The sequence below is a fragment of the Theobroma cacao genome, chromosome 10 (assembly GCF_053813885.1).
Source record: "Theobroma cacao isolate CCN51 chromosome 10, ASM5381388v1, whole genome shotgun sequence".
NCBI classification, from domain to species: domain Eukaryota; kingdom Viridiplantae; phylum Streptophyta; class Magnoliopsida; order Malvales; family Malvaceae; genus Theobroma; species Theobroma cacao.
The window spans coordinates 8,082,389-8,105,304 of record NC_142648.1 but is presented as its reverse complement, the minus strand read 5'-3'; the positions used below and the strand labels follow the sequence as shown (position 1 = coordinate 8,105,304).

Genomic DNA, 22,916 nt, shown 5'->3' with positions numbered 1-22,916 from the left:
TATCACTCCATTGCACACCAGCTCAAGCACATAAGGCAGTGATGAGGGAAGGAAAATCGATACCATCTCATTTAGTGCGACCCATATGTAAGATGGCATGAAAGATAACTTTACCCACATCAATGGATTTATTAGTGACAATGGCATAAATAAGCACCGCATGATCCCTCGTGACATCACTAATATGTGTGGAAGGGAGTAACCGTGCCGTTATAAAGTGTAACTAAACTTTCAACTCCTTTTTTATGGCACTCCGTTTGAATGAAACTGGCTCACCATGCGATGTCTTCCGTTGGGCTCCCTCAACGCACAGCGTCGATATAATCTCATTGCAATCCTGATGATTGCCCAAGTATTGCCCATATTCATCATTTTTAATATTTGGAGTTCCAAAAAATTCGTTGATAGCGTGGCTATGAAAAGGAACACGTTTACCACGAACAAGTGCCACACCATCCACATGCTCAACAACATTCGCATAAAACTCTCGAACTACAGAAACCACTGCCGCTTCAGGTTGGTTACAAAATCGATGCCAATATCTGTCGCTAAGCATGTCGTGAATCTCCTTGTAAGGTAGAATGGGGATATCTATCCCTTGTTCGGGAATTGGCACTTTGTTGATCAAGGATGTATGATATCGCGTAGAGGCTTCGGCAGATATGAACTTCGATCTATCAAAAGATCCACTGGAACTTGGTTTGGATCGTTTTGGTGCCATTCCTACAAAAGAAATTTAATTATCAAAACATATCCAGAGGAAAAATATGCAAGTAGTATTGTGTGAACAAGCATGAAAATATGAAAGATTTACAAGCATGAGTTTAATTAGTGCCTGTCCAATGCAACAATTCAAATTCAAGATTTTCATTGACAATCTCACTTCTTAAGATGCAACATAAAGTCCCTATGCCTCACAACATGAAGACAGCTTTCTCATAATCATAATTTTCACAATGCCACAATCCAATAAAATAAAAAAAATCTATGATAATGTACTCATCCAAAATTATCAGATATGGCATGTGTTGCACAACAATTCCAAAATTTATTTCTACGTGTTCAACCAAGCATCAAAAATTAAACAAACCTATTAGGCACCCACATCAACAAAATATTTATCAAGTATATTGGCAGCAATAAATAAAAAAAATCCATGAATCCATTAGATGGGTAACAAGAATTAAGCATTAATCATAAAAATTTTATGCACTTCAAGCATTAATCTTGAGGAAATATGAAAAACCCATTAACAATCATGCACTATGGACTCATTCAAGGAGCAAAAATTTACCAATTTCATTCTTTCTCTACAAATAATTGAAACCAAGTGATTAGAGGAGGGAAGGAAGAGTGCTTACCTTAAGAATGCAATGAGTGCAATGGTTGTAAGTGAAAATAGAAAACAAACCCAAGTAAAAACAATAAAATGCAGAAAATTTGAGTGCAAAAGAAAAAAGAAAGCAGTAGAGTTGAAAGGGAATGAGGAGTGGGGGAGGGCATTTGGCAGCAGGAGAAGAAGAAAGAATGAAAAAGATAGCACACCAAGGGTTTATAAAGGGTGAGGGTTATGCCTCGACCTAGCGTTGTGCCCTCACTTGTGAGTGTCGCGGCTCTCACGAACCCGAAGCATAACGCTTCGGGTTTCAGCGTTGCGACACTCAATGTTTCTGTTGTGAGGGACTTGTTCAACACCCCGAGTCTCCCTTTAAGGGCTGCGGTGCTAAAACATTCTATTTCATAGGCTATTTTACCTTCATCCAACGCCACGGCGCTCAATGTTTTTGTTTTAGAGCCTTTTTTAAGCACCGCGCTCTCTTTTTGAAGGTCACGACGTTGAAACATTCTATTTCATGTCTATTTTCAGCACCTTTTAAGGTCGTGGCTCTGACTTTTTTTATTATTATTATTTTATTATTTTTATTTTTTTTGAATCCAATGACTTGCAAAAGGGAAAATATAGATTAAAAATAAAGCAATAATAATAATAATAATAATAATAATAATGAAATAAAATAAAATAAAATAAAAATGAGTAAGGTTAAGAAGCTTGGGTTGCCTCCCAAGAAGTGCTTCATTTATAGTCTTCGGCAAGACTGACTTGGACTCTAGGCCGTATCAAGCAAGTGAATTGAGGACTTTTGATGATTAATTTTGCCTCCCCAATAATGCTTTAATCTTTGTCTAATGACTTTAAATTTTTGACCATTTGTCCCTCTAACTTCAATCGCTCCATGTAGGAATATCTCATTGACAATAAAAGGACCAGACCACCTTGATTTGAGCTTTCTCGAAAATAATTTCAAGTGAGAATTATAGAGCAACACTGCTTGTCTTGGCTCAAAGCTTCTTTCCAATATCTTCTTATCATGCCATTGCTTTGTTTTCTTTTTGTAGAGTTTGGCATTCTCATAAGCTTGAAGGCGAAATTGATCAAGTTCATTTAATTGCAACAACCTTTGCTCACCTGCTACTTGTAAATCAAAATTTAACTTCTTCACAACCCAATAAGCATTGTGTTCAAGTTCCACCGGTATGTGACAAGCTTTGCTAAGACCAACTTATATGGAGACATACCAATTGGGGTCTTGTAAGTAGTCCTATATGCCAACAATGCATCATCCAATCTATTTGACCAATCTTTTCTTGTGGGACACACAGTTTTCTCCAAAATCCTCTTGGTTTCACAATTCGATACTTGGCCACTAGTTTGAGGATGGTACACAATGGCAACCTTGTGTTTAACTCCATATTTTGCCAAAAGGGCATCAAAATATTTGTTACAAAAGTGACTTCCCTCATCACTAATGATTGCCCTTGGAATGCCGAATCGAGTGAAAATATTCTTCTTGATGAAATTCGTTACCACCTTCGAATCATTATGAGCAAAGGCTGCCGCTTCAACCCACTTGGAGACATAATCCAGAGCAAGCAAAATGTATTTGTTGTTGTATGAATATATGAACGGACCCATGAAGTCAATACCCCATACATCAAAAATTTCTATCTCCATGATGTTATTAAGAGGCATCTCATGTCGCCTTGAGATATTTCCCACCTTGTGGCACCTGTCACAATTCAAAACAAAATTGTGAGCATCCTTAAAAAATGTAGGCCAATACAAACCTGATTGGAGGACTTTAGCAGCAATCCTTGTTCCTCCAAAGTGTCCTCCATAATCTAAAGAATGGCAATGGTGAAGAACACTTTGAATCTCTTCTTCCGGGACATATTTTTTGAACATCTGGTCTTTACACTGTTTGAACAAGTAAGGCTCATCCTAAAAATAAAATTTAACATCATGTAAAAATTTCTTTTTCTGATGAGAATTTAAATCAGGAGGAATAATATTGCTTACCAAATAATTTACAAAATCAGCATACCAAAGAAGTGATTTCTTACCAACTTGAAGGATTTGTTCATCAGGAAAAGTCTCTTTGATCAAGGCTAAATCCTTACCTTGAGCTTCAATCTCTAATCTTGAAAGGTGGTCTGCAACTTGATTTTCTGTTCCTTTTCTATCACGAATCTCAAGATCAAATTCTTGAAGTAAGAGAATCCACCTTATCAATCTTGGCTTAGCATCCTCATTGGCAATCAAATATTTGATAGCTAAGTGATCAGTGTACACTATCACCTTTGTTCCCACGAGATAAGAGCGAAATTTGTCAAAAGCAAAAACCACAGCTAAAAGCTCATTTTCTGTTGTGGTATAATTTTTCTAAGCCTCATTCAAAGTCTTGCTAGCATAATAGATGGAATGGAAGATTTTATCCTTTCTTTGTCCCAAAACAGCTCCCACCGCATAATCTCTCGCATCACACATCAATTCAAAAGGGAGAGTCTAATCGGGACTAATTTTGATAGGTGCAGAGATTAATCTTTTCTTCAATTCATCAAAAGCAACAAGACATTCATTATCAAACTTAAATGGCACATCTTTCTCCAACAAATTACAAAGTGGTTTAGAAATTTTTGAAAAGTCTTTAATAAATCTTCTATAAAAACTAGCATGACAAAGAAAACTTCTAATACCTTTGACATTTATTGGAGGTGGTAATTTCTCAATTGCTTCAATTTTTGCTTTATCTACCTCAATGCCTTTACTAGAAATCTTGTGCCCAAGAACAATACCTTCTCACACCATGAAGTGACATTTCTCCCAGTTGAGCACCAAATTTGTTTCTTCACATCTCTTGAGTACCCTAGCAAGATTTGAAAGACAATCATCAAAATTATTTCTAAAGACAGAAAAATCATCCATAAATACCTCCAAACATTTTTCCACCATGTCTGTGAATATGGCCATCATGCATCTTTGAAATGTGGTAGGTGCATTACAAAATCCAAATGGCATTCTTCTAAAAGCAAAGGTGCCATAAGGACATGTAAACGTAGTCTTTTCTTGATCTTCAGGAGCAATAGCAACTTGGTTATAACCAGAATAACCATCTAGAAAATAATAATATTCTTTACCAGCCAAGCGATCCAACATTTGATCAATGAATGGAAGAGGGAAGTGATCGTTTCTTGTAGCTTTGTTGAGCTTGCGGTAGTCCATGCACACTCTCCATCCAGTCACAGTTCTTGTTGGAATGAGCTCATTATTGTTATTGGCCACCACAGTCATTCCTCGTTTCTTAGGAACACATTGAACTGGACTTACCCATGAGCTATCAGAGATAGGATAAATTATTCCGGCATCCAACCACTTGATGATTTCCTTCTTGACCACTTCCTTCATGATGGGATTCAATCTTCTTTGTTGTTCAATTGTTGCTCTGTGATTTTCCTCAAGGAGAATTTTGTGCATGCAAATAGATGGGCTAATTCCCTTAATATCAACTATGGTTTACCCTATTGCTTTCTTGAACTCTTTAAGTGTCCTCAATAACTTCTCCTCTTGCATGTTGTAAGATCAGCAGAAATAATAATCGGAAGAGTAGAAGATTTTCCAAGAAAAGCATATCTTAAGTATGCAGGTAGAGGTTTGAGTTCCAAAGAAGGTGGGTCCTTAATGGAAGGCTTAGAGGTTGGCATCAAAGAAGCTGAAATATCTAAAGACTCAATTTGATGATTAGTTTTAAATCTAGAGTGAGCATTCAACAAATTTGAATATTCAATAAATTTGTCATCATCCCTATCAAAGTTAGCAACTAAACATGCTTCAAGAGGATCATTGGGATTTTCTTCTAAGAAAACATCATGTGTAAAGTTATTTACCACACTCACAGAAAAACAGTCTTCAAATGTCACAGGCAATTTTAAAGTTTTGAAAATATTAAATGTTACCTATTGGTCTTGAACTCTCAAAGTGAGCTCACCTTTTTCAACATCAATCAAAGCTATAGCAGTTGCTAAGAATGGCCTCCCAAGAATGATTGGAATTTGCCTATCGTCTTCCATGTCAAGAATTATAAAATCAATTGGAAAAATAAATTTATCTACCTTAACAAGAACATCTTCAATAATTCCCCTTAGGTACACATAAGAACGATCAGCCAATTGCAAAGTAACAAAAGTGGGTTTGCATTCCCCCAAACTAAGTTTCTCAAAAATTGACCAAGGCATTAAATTGATACTTACACCTAAATCACTCAAAGCTTTTGCAAAAAATAAATTACCAATTATGCAAAGGATTGTGAAACTACTTGGGTCTTTAAGTTTTGGTGGTAATTTATTTCGAAAAATTACACTACACTCTTCTGTAAGGGAGACAGTTTCAAACTCACCTAACTTTCTTTTTTTGGAGAGGATGTCCTTCAAGAATTTGACATAACTGGGCATTTGTTCCAAAGCTTCAGCAAAAGGAATATTTATGTGTAATTTTTTGAAGACATCGATGAACTTCTAAAATTGCTTTTCAAGCTTTTGCTTTTGGAGCCTTTGGGGAAAAGGTGGTGGAGAATGGATGACTTGAGAAGTTCCATGATTTTCTGCCTTGACATCTTCTTTCTGATCGACTTCACTCTCTTTCTCACATATTCCTTCCTTATCAACATCTTCATTCTCAAGTTCAACTACTTTTTCATTCACCCCTTCAATCTCTTTTTCACTCCTTAAAGTGATTGTTTGGCATTATTCCTTACCTTTAGGATTGATTTGTGTGTCACTAGGTAGGGAACCTTGAGGTCTATTTTTTACAGAATTTGCAAGTTGTCCTATTTGGGCTTCAAGATTTCTCAAGGATGCTCCAAAGCTTTGAATTATAACATCATTTTTTGATATATATTGCAAGAGAAGTTCTTCCACTTGGGACTTCTTTTCAGGAACTGGTAGTCTAACTTGTTGAAAACCAGGAGGCATGTTGGGTTTTGGATTGGAAGGCCCTGCATTGTTATTCCATGAGAAATTGGGATGGTTTCTCCAACCAGAATTATAAGTATTAGAATATGGGTTGTTCTACTATCTATTGAAGTTCCCCACAAACTGAACTGATTCAGAATTATATGGACATTGATCATTTGAAGGGCCATCCCCACACATCTCACAAACAACAAATGAATTTTGAACTACATGGACTCCCAGTGTGTCTAATTTCTTGGACAATGCAGCAACTTGCGAAGCTAAGTTGCCCATTGTATCAATTTCATAGGCTTTAACAGCTTTTCTTGAACTCGACCTTTATGAAGGCCATTGATAATTATTTGAAGCCATCTCTTCCAACAAATTATAAGCATCAGCAGCATTCTTACTCATCAATGCCCCACTAGCAGCAACATCAATTGTGGTTTTAATTGACCCAACCAGCCCATTGTAGAATGTTTGAACTTGCAACCAATCAAGAATCCCATGATGTGGACATCTTTGCAATAGTTTTTTAAACCTCTCCCAAGCTTCATACAAGGACTCTCCATCAAATTGTGTGAATGAAGTGATATCGTTCCTCAACTTTGCAGTCTTTGTAGGCAAAAAGAATTTTGTAAGAAACTTTTGAGCCAAGTCCTCCCACATAGTGATAGACCAATTGGGCAGTGAATTAAGCCAGCTCTTTGCTTTATCCCTTAAAGAAAACGAAAACAGTCTCAATCTAATAGCATCGTCAGTTACCCTATTGTATTTAAATGTATCGCAAATCTCCAAGAAATTTACTAAATGAGAATTAAGATCATCACTGGGTAACCCAGCAAACTGAACTGAAGACTGAATCATCTGAATGTAGGCTGGTTTAATTTTAAAATTATTTGCATTAATGAAAGGTCTCCTAATGCTTTGGTGCAAACCTTGCAATAAAGGAACAGCATAATCTCGCAGTGCTCTATTTGCTTCGGGAACAAGATTAATGGCATTGTTGCCATTGTTATTGTTATCCTTAGCTATTATCTGATTTAAAACTGTAACTTGTAAATTCTCCCTTCGACGCCTTCTTAAAGTTCTTTCTATCTCAGGATCAAAAGGAACAAGATTCAAGTTGTCTTGTCTTCACATACAATGACCAAAGATATCTGCAAGCAAATAAAATCTAAAATTAAAATAAGAAAAATAAAATTTGAAGTAAGACCAAATTGCTTGGTATTAGTATTAGTAAAAAAAATTTAAAAACAAGTCCCCGACAATGATACCAAAAACTTGTCAGTTAAAATCCTACTATGCAAGTATACGTATCGAATAGATAGTATATTAGCAAGCAGGGTATCGATCCTATAGGGAATTGATCTAAAACTTTACTAAGTACTAAAATTAGAACAATTTAATCTTATCCAAATAATCAAAATCAATTAATTAATTAATTAATTAAAACTAATTAACCAAAATTTAGACTAAAAATAAAAATCAAAATAATAACTTGAATAAAAATCAAATCAAACAAGCTTAGGATTACAATATCCCTCAGACTTCATCTAAATCTTACCTCTCTTCCTTAACTTATTTCAATGGGTTGAATTGCTAACCTAGAGTCTTAAATTATTTATAAGGGTCTCCCGACTCATCATATAAAAATATCTATTTTAACCAAAACACTATAACCCTATGTGATTTGAAATTAAAACAGACTCATTAAGTTCGGGCTCTAATCTGGCTACATATGGCCTATAAGTATATCCCTATTCTATACGTAAATCAATTAATATGATCATATGTTATCCCAATTTTAGTCTACTCTAAACTCCCTTTTCCAAGTTTGTTTAGGTTCCTAGATCAATTTAATTGGTGATCAAGCAATTAAAAGCATTAAGAATAAATTGGAATAAACAATTCAAATCCCATTAAAGATAAGTAAGAAAGAGATTAAAAATTTAGACAACATGTGAGTTCAATTGCAATCCTAGAAAAATAAAATTAGCCACTCATAATTTCAAAAACAAATAACATTATAATCAATTTAACCATTGAAAGTAACAAGAAATTTAAAAGCCAAGGAAAAACACAAAACAATTATTGCCGACTTGATCTCCAAGTTTCAGCCTCAACTTCTAGCTTCTTGAATCTCTCAAAGGTTGTGTACCTAATATTGTCAAACATATTCTATTTATACTAATAAGCTTAACCTAAAGTTCCTTAAGTTGACCTAGGGTTTAATTGGGCTTAAAAGTGTAATAAGAGGCCCAAAAATCAATTGTCAATCTTTACAAATTTTCATTCCTGGTGCAGTACGTCCAGTCATTTTTCGATGTGATTTTCTCTATCTTAAAAGCAGAAATGAGCAAAGTGATCTCATAAAAGTTGTATATCTATCTCTTAACTTTCCAATGGTCCAAGAATCGCATCATTTGGAGTTTTGTATCTCGAGATATGGCCAAAATACTAAAATATATGCAAGCATATTCTGGGTCTTTCAACACCTTACTTTCCAAAATTACGCCCAAATCACCTTCAATCCTACAAAAAAATATAAAAACTAATAAATAATAAACAAATTAAAAGAAAATAACATAAAATTAAAATAACTAACTTAAAAGTAACCTAATTATAAAAATAACTCAAAATAAGTAAATTATAATTGAAAATTGAGAACTTAGCTAATATTTAATAACAAAATTGGAATAAAATAATTCTATAAAATAGAATTATCAAGGAGCTTTAGGAAAAATTTTGAAATTTTCTCAAAAGATAGTAGGCACTTAGTCGACTAAGAGAGGCACTTAGTCAACTAAGAGCATTCTATCTCTTTAAATAATAAGACTCAGTCAGTTAGAAGAGAATGAATAAAATAGGAAAAAGAAATAGTATACCGAGTGAAGAAAATGAGCACAAAATACCGCCCAGCTGAAAAAAAAATGAGAGGTAAATTTCAAATTTTGAACAGGAGAAAAACTGACAATATTTAAGGGGCAAATAGACAGTTTTTGGAGAGATTAAACTACCATTAACTCATTTCCTCTACATTTTCTCTCCTTTGAAACCGACCCACCTAAAACTAAAACCCTTCCCACTCAAATTCTCGAAACCCTCAGTCAGAAATCTCTTAAAACAAAATGGCAAAATCCTCTCTAACCAAAGAGATTGTTGAGAATAAGAAAGGTAAACGACCATTGGAAGAAGACATGCAAGCGAAAATGCAGAAGAAGAAAATGAAAATTGTGTCTACATCTGTAAGTGAAAAATTTGGAAAATCGCAAAAAGAAAAGGAACAGAAAGCAGAAAAGAAGAAAGAGAAGGGAAAATCATCTAAGAAAAGTAACATCTCATCCTCCAAGATTAGGAATAAAGCCCATGAAGATAGATACAGAAAATTAGAGAATGCCCCTATCACTTGTGGTAAATTCATTGATTGAGACAGTTTTAATGAAATTCCAGAAATTCAAACAAGCTTATCATATTATTTTGAGGAATTAAAACTGAAGGAGTTCAGTACATTTAAGAATCAATCCTACAGTGCTAGTTTATTTAAGAAATTTTATACAAGTATAGCACTAGACAAAGATGAACCAGAGGAGCCTGATGATTATATTGAGGATGGTCTGCATGTCTTTTTGAATGGAAAGGAATTTACTATTACTGCTGCAGATTTAGGGAACCTACTCAAAATCGAATGTGAGGAAGGTGAGTTTGAGTTCTTAGAAAATTATGACCCTCATCCTTGTGTGAAATTATCACAGGGAAAAAAGAAAAATACTCCCCCAAAAGTAATGCCGGCCTTATTACAAGTCCTCATATTAGAATTTTGCATTACTTTGTTGCTGCGAACATTCAAGGCAGGAGTGGAAGTTTTAGCTACATTAGCCTCCAAGATCTATGGCTAATGGAGCATGCATTTAGTGGTGCTTCACTGAACTTGGGCAGATTTATGATTGAGAGAATAAGAAGAGCGTGTAGACTAAAGAAAATAAATTTTCCATATGGAAATATCATCACATCTCTGGTGCAGAAGAAAGGTATTTGGAGCTCTAGGTATGAAGCAAATAAAGTAAAAAGCAAAGACCAAGCCATTTACCTTGGAAGTTTGCCTAAAATGGGGTATAAGCTCGATGGAGAAACCTTTGCTAAAACCCCCAAGGTTGCTATCGGAAAAGAAACTTCTCTACCTGCACATCTTGAAGCATCCTCATCTCAGTTCTCTAATGAGATGCTTTTTAACCTGCTTATGAGGATTGATGGAAAGCTGACTGACCAAGGAATAAGGATGCTGAAAATTGAAGAGAAATTGGCAGAACTTCAAAATTTGCTGAAGGAAAAAGAAAAAATGCCTTCTGAACTTGCAGCTGCAGATACCTCTGCAACTCCAAGTCTTGCAAAAGGACAAGGTGTTGAAGGTTTTGCTTTTCAAGGCGAGGGTCATGAACCTGAAGTGGATCAACCAAGAAAAACCCCCTCATTTGAGCCTTAAAAAGAAGCTGAGTCAAAACAAGGAACTGAAGTGGTTGGCTCACTTAATGAAAATCCCTCATCCCCTCCAGAACCTCAGAAAGAGCAGCCTTCTCTTCCTTATTCTGAGGAAGTATCCATCATGGACATTTTCCATCAGATGGTCAGAGAAGAGCAAGCAGAAAAGGAAGCAGGTGAAGCACAAGACAAAGTTTGCATCCACTGAACCAGTTCCCACAGCAGAAAAACAATCGAGTAAAGAAAAAGAAAAAGCTGCTGCAACTCCACAAACCAAATCAAAACCTCCTGGCAAAGGCATGAAAATAATGGCAACCAAGACCAAATTCCTCAAAAGAAGAAAATCCTCCAGAATTGTTGAAAAGGCTAGACCAGAAACTATTTCCTCTCCTCAAGACCTCCTGAAAATTTCTGACAAATCATCCCTTGAACAATCACCACAATAATCACCACCAGAACCCTATCCCGAACCTCTAAATGTTTTTTATGGCACTGATGAATCTACTCCTTCCACCTCTTCAGAGGATTGAAACCCCCCTCAGATTTGATGATGACAAAAAGGGGGAGAATTAGGAGATAGGAATTGGGGAGATAGAAAGAAGGTAGAAAAGAACTAGAGGTAATTAAGGAATATTGACTGCTATTTTTATTTTCCTACTATTTTTACTTTGACAATTGAACAATTAAATTTAACATTGATGTTAGATGTTTTTGAATGCTGAAAGACATTATGGTTTATTACTGTTTATGTTTACAAGTTGATGGTTGAATATTTAAATCTGTTATTGGTGTATCTGCCATTGAGTTTCTACTGCTGCTTTGGTTCTGATATTGAGCTGTTGTGCTGATCATTAATAGTTGATATGATATTGTGAGTGAGATTTGGATGAAAATAAATATGAATGCTGATACTTTTGACTAGATAGTTTATGGCATTTAGCTTTGGAATGAATTAAGTTTGGAAATAATATGACAGACAGCAAGTAGTAATAATGTTCTGTCATCTTGTCACTTACTGCTTGTTATTCCATAAGCCTGTATAAATATATTCTGTCATCAATTTGAACCCTTACATGTCATTTTCTGTATGACAAGAATAAAAACATGCTGAAATGAATAATAAAACTATGCACACACTAAGGGGGAGCACACACTTAGGGGGAGGAAAACTTCCATTTTGTGCAAAACTAAAAATAATAAAAAGATACCGTACTGTTAACCAAGGAATGTTTTGTCAACATCAAAAAAAGGGAGATTGTTAGCTCATTAGTTTTTTATGATAATAAAATATTCTCATTCATTTATGTCTAATATTTCTACTTGAGTATGTAGGACAAGAATTTATGCCAATGGTAAATAAATAATTCCATGGGACATAACAAAAATATATATGAATAAAAAGCCACAATTGATCAACAATATAGAAGTTCCTTAGTTGAATAATGAAGGGTTAGTTGACTAAAATTCAAATGAAAAGTTGGCGAGCTCAAGAATATTGAGAAACAAAAAAGACTTAGTCGACCAAGAAGTAAGTTAGTCGACTAAGTGCTCACTATCAAAAATTAGAAACAGAAAACAGAGACAACTTAGTCGACTAAGACATAAGTTAGTTGACTAAGAGCATTCTGTCAGAAAATTTGAATTGTGCACTAGAAGATAAATTAACGGCCAGAACTGCAACAAAACTATTTCCAATGGTCAAAAATTATCTAACTCACTTCAGAGCTGATTTTTTAAGTATAAAAGGGGCTTCCAACATCTAGAAATGTAATTAAGGCTTCCAAGAACCAAAAAGAGCTCAAAAACCAAAAAATACTTTTTGCTCATTTACAGCACTCAACTCCTATCTTGATAATTGTGATCTGTACTGCACTTTGTACCACTTAGATCAACCGTGTGATCATAGGTACACTTTTATTACTTATCTCCTTATATTCTTAAAGTCAGCAAGTCACTCTAAAGGATTGATTCAAGCTAGAATTGCTTGATTGAGTATAGGTTCTAACTTAGCCTTGAAAAGTTAGGTGTTGGGTTTTAGTTGATTCTGGTAAAAACTATTGTGAAAGGTTTTGGCTAAGCCTGGTAAAAGCCATTGTAAAAGCTTGGTGAAAGTTTGTGAATTTCACCATTCATAGTGGATTAGTTTGGAAAATCCTTGGTTGAATAGTCAAGGTAGTGGATGTAGGTCTTGGACCGAACCACTCTAAATTCTTACGCATTGTCTACTCTATTTTTATTTTCATTGCTTTTCAAATTAGTTCCTCATCTTACCAAGAGCCAAAAAGTGCTATTCACCCCTCTCTAGCACTTTTACTTGGGACCAACATCCTCTTCTTTCCTTCAACTTGAATCAAAATAGTCACAATGTGTGTGTGTGCATGCATAGAAAAGCACAAAAATGCATTTGAATGATAGCACAAAAAGTTTGAACTTTTTCCTAGTCTTTTCCTATTTAGGCCTTCATGCTTCTATTTTGCTACAAAGAGGGAAGCATAGAAGTACAAGTTTCTAATATCTCATATCCTCTGAATTTTCATTTTAATTTATATCCACAATACCACTAAAAATGTCTTTGAAAATCTAGAAATATTAATTAAAAAATGGAAAAACTCAGCAAAATAGTCGATTAAATCCAAGTCCTCACTATGGCCATGCCTCTAAGTTATGCATATCTAGATAATCTTCTAGTACTGTAAGAATCAAAATTTCCAATTACATTATAAGCTGAATTAGTAGTTATGAATAGGAATTGCAATCATTTCACTTCTTTCCCTTGTTTAAAGTTATACAATTATCATTACTATAAATACGACAATTACAAACGCAAACACACGCAATAGTAAAAATGTCACCAATATTATCCATTTTCCTATCTCAATCACCAAAATAAAGAAGATACCATAATTAGAGAACACTCACATTCTACACTAAAAATATCCAATTTACGCGTTAATGTGTTCTAACTAAAACCATCCAATATCTTGAACAAAAATGTATAGAATAAAATAACTAAAACAATAATGTACCGTGTAATTTTCTTCATTAAAACTCACATTCAATTGCAAAATTAAATTCCTTCCTTCTTTTGCAATTGACAGCTAACTCACCATAATCAAAATCTATTGTTGTTCAATACACTTATATAATCAATCACACATGCAGAATCCAAAATTTATGACTTTGGGTTCCACAAATACGAATGATAATTCTGATGAATATATTGGAAAGTATTAATAAAACAATAAGCTATATGCCTACACGTAAAAGTAACTTCTTGTTTTACCTTCAATGGAATTAAAAAAGATGGAATAGAGGTATCTAGGTTAAGGGTTTTGAATCATAAATTGAACAAGAAAGTTGAATTCTAAATAAGAAGTGACTTTTACAAAATTAACAACCCCATTGTTGAAAATCTTATTCATTTTCTTTATCATTGCAAATTAATGAAAATGATGAATTGTTTACTAATAATCATCAACTCTACTGTTTGTCTTTTATTTCTCTCAATATGCTTACTTTTGTAAACATAAATTTGATTCAAATGTCCTTATACATCTTCAATTAAATGTAACCCTAATACCCTATTTGATTCATTTTATTATCCTCTTCAAATGGGAGGTTTAAAAGAAAAGTTGAATAATAATGGCCCGATTATTACCTTTTTAAATTTTATTTAAGAAACTTTTGCTGCAAATTTGAATATGCATTTAGGAAAGCAATTCAATAGAATCTTTCTTTACTAATTAACGAAGAAGTAATCAAATTCAAAAAGAAGCAAACACAAAAAAAAAATCTTAATTCTCGAGTAACATTTCAATGAGAAAATTTCAAGCATTATAAAAGCCAACCAAATTAATAGAATCATAGAATTCGAAGTGAATTACTAGAAAAATGAAGAGAAAAAAAAGAGGTTGAGATAGAGAGTTTTTCATTTTCGCTGAAACGAGAGGGTTTATTCTTTCTTCTTCTTTTGGCGCTCTTTTTGCTCCACTTCTTCTCAAGAACAAATGAACTTTTGTTTCTGCAAGGACAAGTAAATAAATAAGTAATCTCAAGTTAATGCTTTCCTTTACTAGCTTTTACAAATTAAATTAATAACATAAGGTTCCTATTAAATATATGCTATAATATTTATCATTTAATTAAAATTTTTATAAATTTTTTTTGCTCAAATTTATGTTTCAACATTTTGTATTTTTTTATGCTAATTATTTTCAAATCAATATTTCTAATTTTTTTAAATTTTATTCTTTTTGAATTTAATAAAATAAAGGTAAAGTAAAACTATTTTGACTGCTCTTTTTGTTTTACTTTATTTGTTCATCTTGCTTTTTCCAAATATCCCAAAACATGTCTTCTTATCTTTTTGAACATCTAATACTTTAACTTTTCAAAAAAAATCATTTCTCATGATTCCTTTACTTTATGATATTAGAAGTCATGAAACATCAATTTGTTGGTCTCAAATAAATGTGCTAGAGGGGGGATGAATAGCACTTTTTGGCTCTTACAAGAATTAACTTTTAATTGGGGACAAATGCAAGATAAAAGAAAGATTTAAAGATGAATGAAAAACTAAAAACAGAGTAGACAATCATACCAGAATTTATAGTGGTTCGGTCCAAGACCTACATCCACTACCTTGATTGTTCAACCAAGGATTTTCAAAACAAATCCACTATGAACGGTGAAATTCACAAGCTTTCACCAAGCTTTAACAATAGCTTTTACTAGGCTCAGCCAAAACCTTTCACAATAGTTTTTACCGGGATTAATCAAAACCCAACAACTAACTTTTCTAGGCTAAGTTAGAACCTATACATTCAATCAAGCAATCCAAGCTTGAATAAATCCCTTAGAGTGTCTCGTACACTCTAAGTATACAAGGAAAAGAGAAATTAAGGTGTACCGATGATCACTTGCTTGATCTAAGTGGTACAAAGTGAAGTGCTTGAATCTTTTACAAGGATAGGCATGGAGTGCAGAAGAATGGAGAGAATTTTTGCTGGTTTTTTGAGCTTTTTGTGTTCTTGGAAGCCTTAATTGCATTTATAGCCATTGGAAGCCTCTTAAATACTTGGAAAATTAGCTTTAATAGGTGTTAGGCAATTTTTGATAGTTGGAAACAGTTTTGTGGCAGTTCTGGCCATTAATCTATCTTTTAGTGCTCAATTCCAATTTTTTGGCATAATCATCTTAGTTGACTAACTGCGCTCTTAGTTGACTAAGTTGTTTTTGTCTTCTAATCTCAATTTCTGGCAATAAACACTTAGTCGACTAACTTTCTTCTTAGTCGATTAAGTTGTTTCTATCTTTGAAGTTTAGATTTCTGGTAGTAGGCTCTTAGTCGACTAACTTACTTCTTGGTCGACTAAGTCTTCTCTGTCTCTCAAAACTCTTGAGCCCGCCAACTTCTTATTTGAATTTTAGCTTACTAACCCTTCATTTTTCAACTAAAGAGCTTTTGTTTTGTTGATTAGTTGTGGCTTCTTATTCATATACTTTTTGATATGTCCCATGGAATTATTTATTTATCATTGGCATACAATTCTTGTCCTGCACACTCAAGTAGAATTATTAAACACAAATGATTGGGAATGTTTTATTATCATCAAAAACTAATGGAGCCAACAATCTCCCCATTTTTTATGATGACAAAACATTCATTAATTAACTATACAGTGTCCATTTAATCTTTTTAGTTCTGCACAAAAAAATGAGGATTTCTCCCCCTAAGTGTGTGCTCCCCTTTAGTGTGTGCTCTCCCTTAGTGTGTGCTTATTTTACTTATTCATTTCAGTAAATTTTTATTCATGTCATACAGATAATGACATTATACATTCAGAATATATTTATGCCGACATATAGAGTAATCAACAATAGGTGACTGATTGACAGAATATTAATATTTCAGCTGCGTCTGTCAACAGCATATTGTTACCAGATTTTATATATGCCATTTATCAGCCAACAAATATAGTATAATTAACATTCATATACATTCACAAACACAATTCTATTCATATTCCATTCACAATATCATGACATAAATTGGCTATCATCATAATAACCCAATATCAATACCAAATCTCAAAACACTAACAAACAAACTCAAGAACAGATTTAACATCAGCAAACAAAATACTACAAATAGCTTATCAGCATCCAGTTTTCAACACAATAGCATGTCAACTATAATTGTTCAACTTGTCAAAGCAAAAAACAGCAGTAAAACAAAAACCAGTAGTCAGTGTTTCTAGATTGCCCCTAGTTTTCCCTTAAATTTTCTACCATAATTCTCCCTCTTTTTGTCATCATTAAATCCTAAGGATGCTCAATCATCTTCTGAAAAGGGTGAAGGAGTAGATTCATCAATGCCATAGTGAACATTTAAGGGTTCAGGTGAGGGTTCAAGGGGTGATTTTTATGGTGAGGGTTCAAGGGATGATTTATCAGAAATTTCAAGGGGGTCTTGAGGAGAAGAAATGGCTGATGGTCTAACTTTTTCAGCTATTCTAGAGGATTTTCTTCTTCGAAGGAACTTTGTCTTGGTCGTCATTATTTTTCTGCCTTTGCAAGGTGGTTTAGATTTGTCTTGTCGAGCTACGACAGCTTTTTCTTTTTCTTTACCAGGTTGCCCCTCTGTAGTATGAGCTGGTTCAAGAGATGTAGATTTCTGTGGTTGTGCTTTAGCTGCTTCTTTCTCTGCCTGTTTTTCCTGAATCATTTAGTGAAAAATGTCCATGATCGATACTTCCTCAGAATAAGGAAGAGAAGGCTGCTCTTGTCGAGCCTCATGATGGGGTGGAGGATTTTCATCAAGTGAGCCAAGCACCTCAGTTCCTTGTTCTAATTCAGCTTTCTTTTGTGGTTCAAGTGAGGGGGTTTTCCTTGGTTGATCCACTTCAGGTTCATGACCCTTGGCCTGGAAAGCAAAACCTTCAGCATCCTGACTTGCTGCTGCAGGGCTTAGAGTGGCTGAGGTGTTTACAGTTGCAGGTTCAGAAGGCATTTTTCCTTTTTCCTTTAACACATTTTCTAATTCTGCCAATTTTTCTTCAATTTTTTGCATCCTCACTGCCTGGTCAGTAAGCTTTCCATCAATTCGCATGAGCAAATTGAAAACCATTTCGTTTAAGTGGTTTGAGGGGGTTACCTCTGACTGAGCAGGGAGAAAAGACTCTACTCTTGGAGTGACCTTGAGGGTTTTAACAAATTTTCTCCATCAAGCTTATATCCCAACTTAGGCAAACTCCCAAGGTAAATAGCTTGATCCCTACTCTTCACTTTATCCAATTCATACCTAGAGCTCCAAATTCCCTTTTTTTTGTACCAATGATGTAATGATATTTTCATAAGGCAGATTTATTTTTTCTAGTCGACAAGCTCCACTCATTCTCTCAATCATGAATCTGCCTAAATTAAGTGGAGCACCATTGAAGGCATGCTCCATTAGCCATAAGTCTTGAAGACTAATGTAGCTAAAACTACCACCTCTTTCATGAATATTCGCAGCAATAAAGTAATGCAAAATTCTAATTTGTGGACTTTTTGTCATGACCCGAAACTCCCATCGAGCCCGTGACAACCGCCGCGTTGTCTCGATCGACACTCATTACACAGATTGTCAACCGAAACCCCGCAAGGCTTTAATATCAGTTTCTCTTTTCCCCGGTGAGCAACCGTTACCAAATATCATGTTCGAAAAGAATTTAAGCTTTTTCCAACTGAAATCAATAAAAAAATTATTTCTGTCTCACAAGGGCATTTTGGTCATTTTTTCTCAAAAATTTCCAAACTAGTTAAAAATGTAGTATGCAAGTATAAAACACATAATTCATAATCAAAAATAAATTTAAACGTCTAAAACTTTCATTTAAAATAAAATTATAACTATTTGAATATAATAAAGATATAGAATAAAATATTCAATTTTTTCATAAAACAATATTTTTAGAACACTGCGTAAATAATTTTTACAGCGAAAAAGTAAAATAAATTCATATATATTGTAATATAGATAACCAAAGTATAAAATTAAATTTGCAGTGACACGTGGGCTCACGAACGACTAAAAGTGTCAAAAGAATTGAACCTACATATTTTGACGATGCCAATCTAATTGTAGTCCTCGATGAAATGAGCTATTTACCGACTATCCTTATGCCTGAAATGGGTGGAAAGAAGGGTGGTGAGATTATAAAATCCTAGTGAGTAAACAAATATCATTTAAAATATCTAAAGGCGAGTAAAAGGAGACTATTAAAACTTTTCATCAAACTGTAATTTATCATTTTTCAACTTATTTCAACCAAATGAAATCAATTTATTTAAATCAAGTAATCAGTATGGCTTATGAATTTCTTAAAAAGCTTGGCTCATGCAAAAAATTATTATCATAATCAGTTATCTAAGATACCTTGGTCGAGGGCTATCCCAACTAAGTCAGCAAAGGCTATTAAAAAGTCATGTACGCATAAAACATGTTTTCATTTTGAAAATATAACAGTTCCTTGGCGTTGACCGAGCTCAACTTCACGTGGTGGTTTGGCGTGAAGTGAACTCTAAAATCATACCTCGGGAGTTACCCTACTCGCCTCTCCAACCGAGGTAAAATATAACAGGGTTTACCGTGCCTCTCTAATAGGCTAGTCCACCGAAACCCACCTACTGTAGTAAGCTAAACCCACCATACAATAAAATTTTGATAGCATGACAAGGCTATTATATTACTACCCAGCCTGCAAGGGTAAAATAAAACAATTCATACAATTCATAAAACACAGCCCAACCAGTCATGCCAACACAATAACATAAGCCATCAATTCAATCTTAAATTTACAACATATCAGTGGTCTCCAATTACTCTATTTTCAAAATCATCATTCAATTTCCAAAACAATTTATAAAATCTTTTTATTTAAACTCATTTTTGTTTATAAAACCTAAAATTTGCCATTTAACTCATTTTCATAAAATTTTACCAAAACCGAATTAAACATACTTTAGATAATTAAAATGATAATAAGGTCACTCACTATTTCGGAAGTCGAATTTCTAAAGTACTCCGATTATCGATCCTCGGGTACAATTTCCTTGCCTTTGTCAAAGGACTCTCCACCTTGACATAGTACAAAATCGAGAAACTTATTACATTGGTACTAAATCGAAATTAAACTAATTTAGACTACTAATGCATGATATGGAATGCAAAATGTCCGATTAATAGCTTAAATGTGATATTCGACCTAAGTCACACTATACTCGGTCTAATTGGCTAAAATCTCCAATTTAACTTCAAATCAATTATTCTCACTTTCTACACTCCAATTATACTTAAATTACCTCAGTGACTGTGAATGAGATTCAATTTATCAATCTCGGGTCAATAATCACACTTGTCTATACATTGAGCAAAAATTCAGATTTTCACACCAAAACTTCTCATTTAATTTTTAGTCTCACCAAACATCAAATATCACAAAAATATCATGAAATATCATCAATTTCAGCCACAATATCCTCCCTAGGAAATTCGGCCATTGATGGTTGATGGGGAAAATGAATTCTTTTCTTGTTGTTTTGTTTCTAAATATGCTAAACTAACTAAAAACACTAACATTACTTAAAATCAAATCAATCTAACATCTTTCTCTCTCCATACCCATTTTGACCAGCCATGAATTCACCATGAAAACATGAAATCTAACCATGGAAAATAAGGAGAAATGCATGGGAAAGGTAGATCACAAGTCAAAATCAAGAAATTTTACCTTTATTAGCTTAATCCCTTGAAATCTCACACTTTTTCTTCAATTTTTCCACCTAGGGTTCTTGTTTTTTTTCCATTCCTCCTTTGTTCTTCTTTGGCCGGCCATATGAATGAGAAATGGGCTGATTTTGTGTTAATTTTAAAGCTAAATATTTAATGATTATAAATATGCCATGTGTCACCATTTCATTGGTCCATTTTTATTTCTTAACTATTAAGCTTTCTCTCTCCACCATATAAATTTCTTCAATTACCCATGATAAAATTGGATAAAATCCATATGCTGGACAAGTGTTCTGGTGGTGAAAATTACTGTTTTGCCCTTGGGGTGGTAAAATTACCATTTTACCCCTATACTCTGAAAAATATCGAAATTACAATTTTTCACTTCTCAACCTCAAATCACACTCCAATAAGTCAAATATCATCAAAATCTTTGAAAAAAATTTCCCATTTTGTCCTCGAGTGGCAAAATTACCATTTTACCCTTAGATAGTGAAATTTTCGGTTTGACTCCAAATTGATCCTCGAACTCCAAATCACCATATTAAACCATTTTGGGACTTTAAAATTCTTAATTTTATCTTAAATTCTCTATTTGATCTAGTTCAAGATTTAAATCAACTTTATTGTACCTCTAGGTACAATACCGACTTTTGTAATTTTTTCGAGACTCTCCTAGCATGCAAACATGCTATCCATCACATGTATGTTACCAAAAATATTTTACAGAGTCAGGCTTGACATCTTCTCCCCCACTTGGATCAACCATATGATCCTTCTTCATGACTGATTTCGACATCCGGCTAAATATTAATATTTTAATATTATTTCATTAATAAATATTATTTTATTCTAAAAATTTTATCTTGTCTCTTTGGTTCCCAAAGTTCCTTATTATGCCTCAATTCGCATCCGACCAACTTTATTTATCACCATATCAAAGTATGGGGCATTTCACTTTTAATCAGACCAACATTACTCTTTGATGAATATTTTTCTTTCCTTCCTGTAATTATCTCCCACAGAGATGTGGGATCATAGTTTTCTGGCATCTCATAGTTACCATCTTCACTTTCAATTTTAAGTAGATTTCCTAAATCGGTAGCAATTACAACAAATTCCTTTCCATTTAAAAAGACATTCAGACCATCATCAATATAATCATCAGAATCCTCAAGTTCATCCTTATCTAAGGCTACGCTAGCATAAAATTATTTCACCAAACTAGCATTATAGGTTCGATTTTTAAAGGTGCTAAAATCTTTCATTTTTATTTCTTCAAAATAATCTAATAAAACAACATGAATTTCAGGGGCTTCATCAAAGCTGTTCCAATTTATGAATTTTTCACAAGTGATGGAAGCATTTTCTATTTTCTTGAATTTATCTTTATGGGCTTTATTCCTAAATTTGGAAGATGAAACATTACCTTTCTTAGAGGATTTGTCCTTCTCTTTCATCTTTTTTATTTTGTATTCCTTCATGGTTTGCTATTTCCTAGATTTCTCGATTTCAGAGGCGGACACCCTTCTTTTTCTTCTTCAAAGATTTAACCTGTCTAATTTCCTTCATTAGTCGTTTACCTTTTTTCTTTTCCAGAATTTCTTTGGTCAATGATGATTTTGCCATTTGGTTTGAGGGATTTATGACTTAGGGTTTTGAGGATTTAGGAAGGAAGAATTTTTGTTTCGGCAAAGTCAGTTTCAGATGAGAGAAAATGCAGTGAGAATGTGTCGAGAGAAATTGAATTTTATCAAAACCCTTTGACTCCCCCTCTTTAAATGCATTCAGTAACCTCCTCTTTTAAAATTTAAAAATTTCCCTTTTAAATTTTATTTTTTGTGAGGCGGTTTTTTCTTTTTTGTTCCATCACCCGGTAGGCAGTTTCTTTTCATTATTTAATTCCTCCTTTTTCTAACTGACTGAGTCTTATTATTTAAAGAGACAAAATGCTTTTAGTTGATTAAGTGACTCTCTTAGTCAACTAAGTGCCTACTATCTTTGAGAAAATTTTAGAATTTTTCCTGAAGATCCTGCACACTAGCTATTCTTAAATTTCTCCTAATCTCACAAAATCTTTCCTCATTTAGAGGCTTCGTGAATATATCAGCTAATTGTTGTAGAATATTAACAAACTCAATCTTAATATCATCTTTCACTACATGATCTCTAACAAAGTGATGCCTAATCTCAATATGCTTAGTCCTAGAATGCTGTACAGAATTTTTTGAAATGTTGATTGCAGTTGTATTATCACAATATATTGGTATATTATCCATTGTTACTCCAAAGTCTTTTGGTTGTTGTTTAATCCACAAGATTTGAGCACAACAACTACCTAGAGAAATATATTCAGCTTCAGCTGTAGAGAGAGCAA

The 22,916-nt window shown here is 33.7% G+C and overlaps 1 non-coding gene and 1 pseudogene across 1 annotated transcript; one reads left to right on the top strand and one right to left on the bottom strand.

Moving 5' to 3' along the window:
- Positions 1-223: 223 nt before the first annotated feature.
- Positions 224-8,605, bottom strand: LOC108663604 (uncharacterized; annotated as a pseudogene).
- Positions 6,788-6,894, top strand: LOC148760345 (small nucleolar RNA R71). Its single transcript, XR_016023287.1, has one exon. It is a non-coding gene; the product is annotated as a small nucleolar RNA R71 (small nucleolar RNA).
- Positions 8,606-22,916: the final 14,311 nt, after the last annotated feature.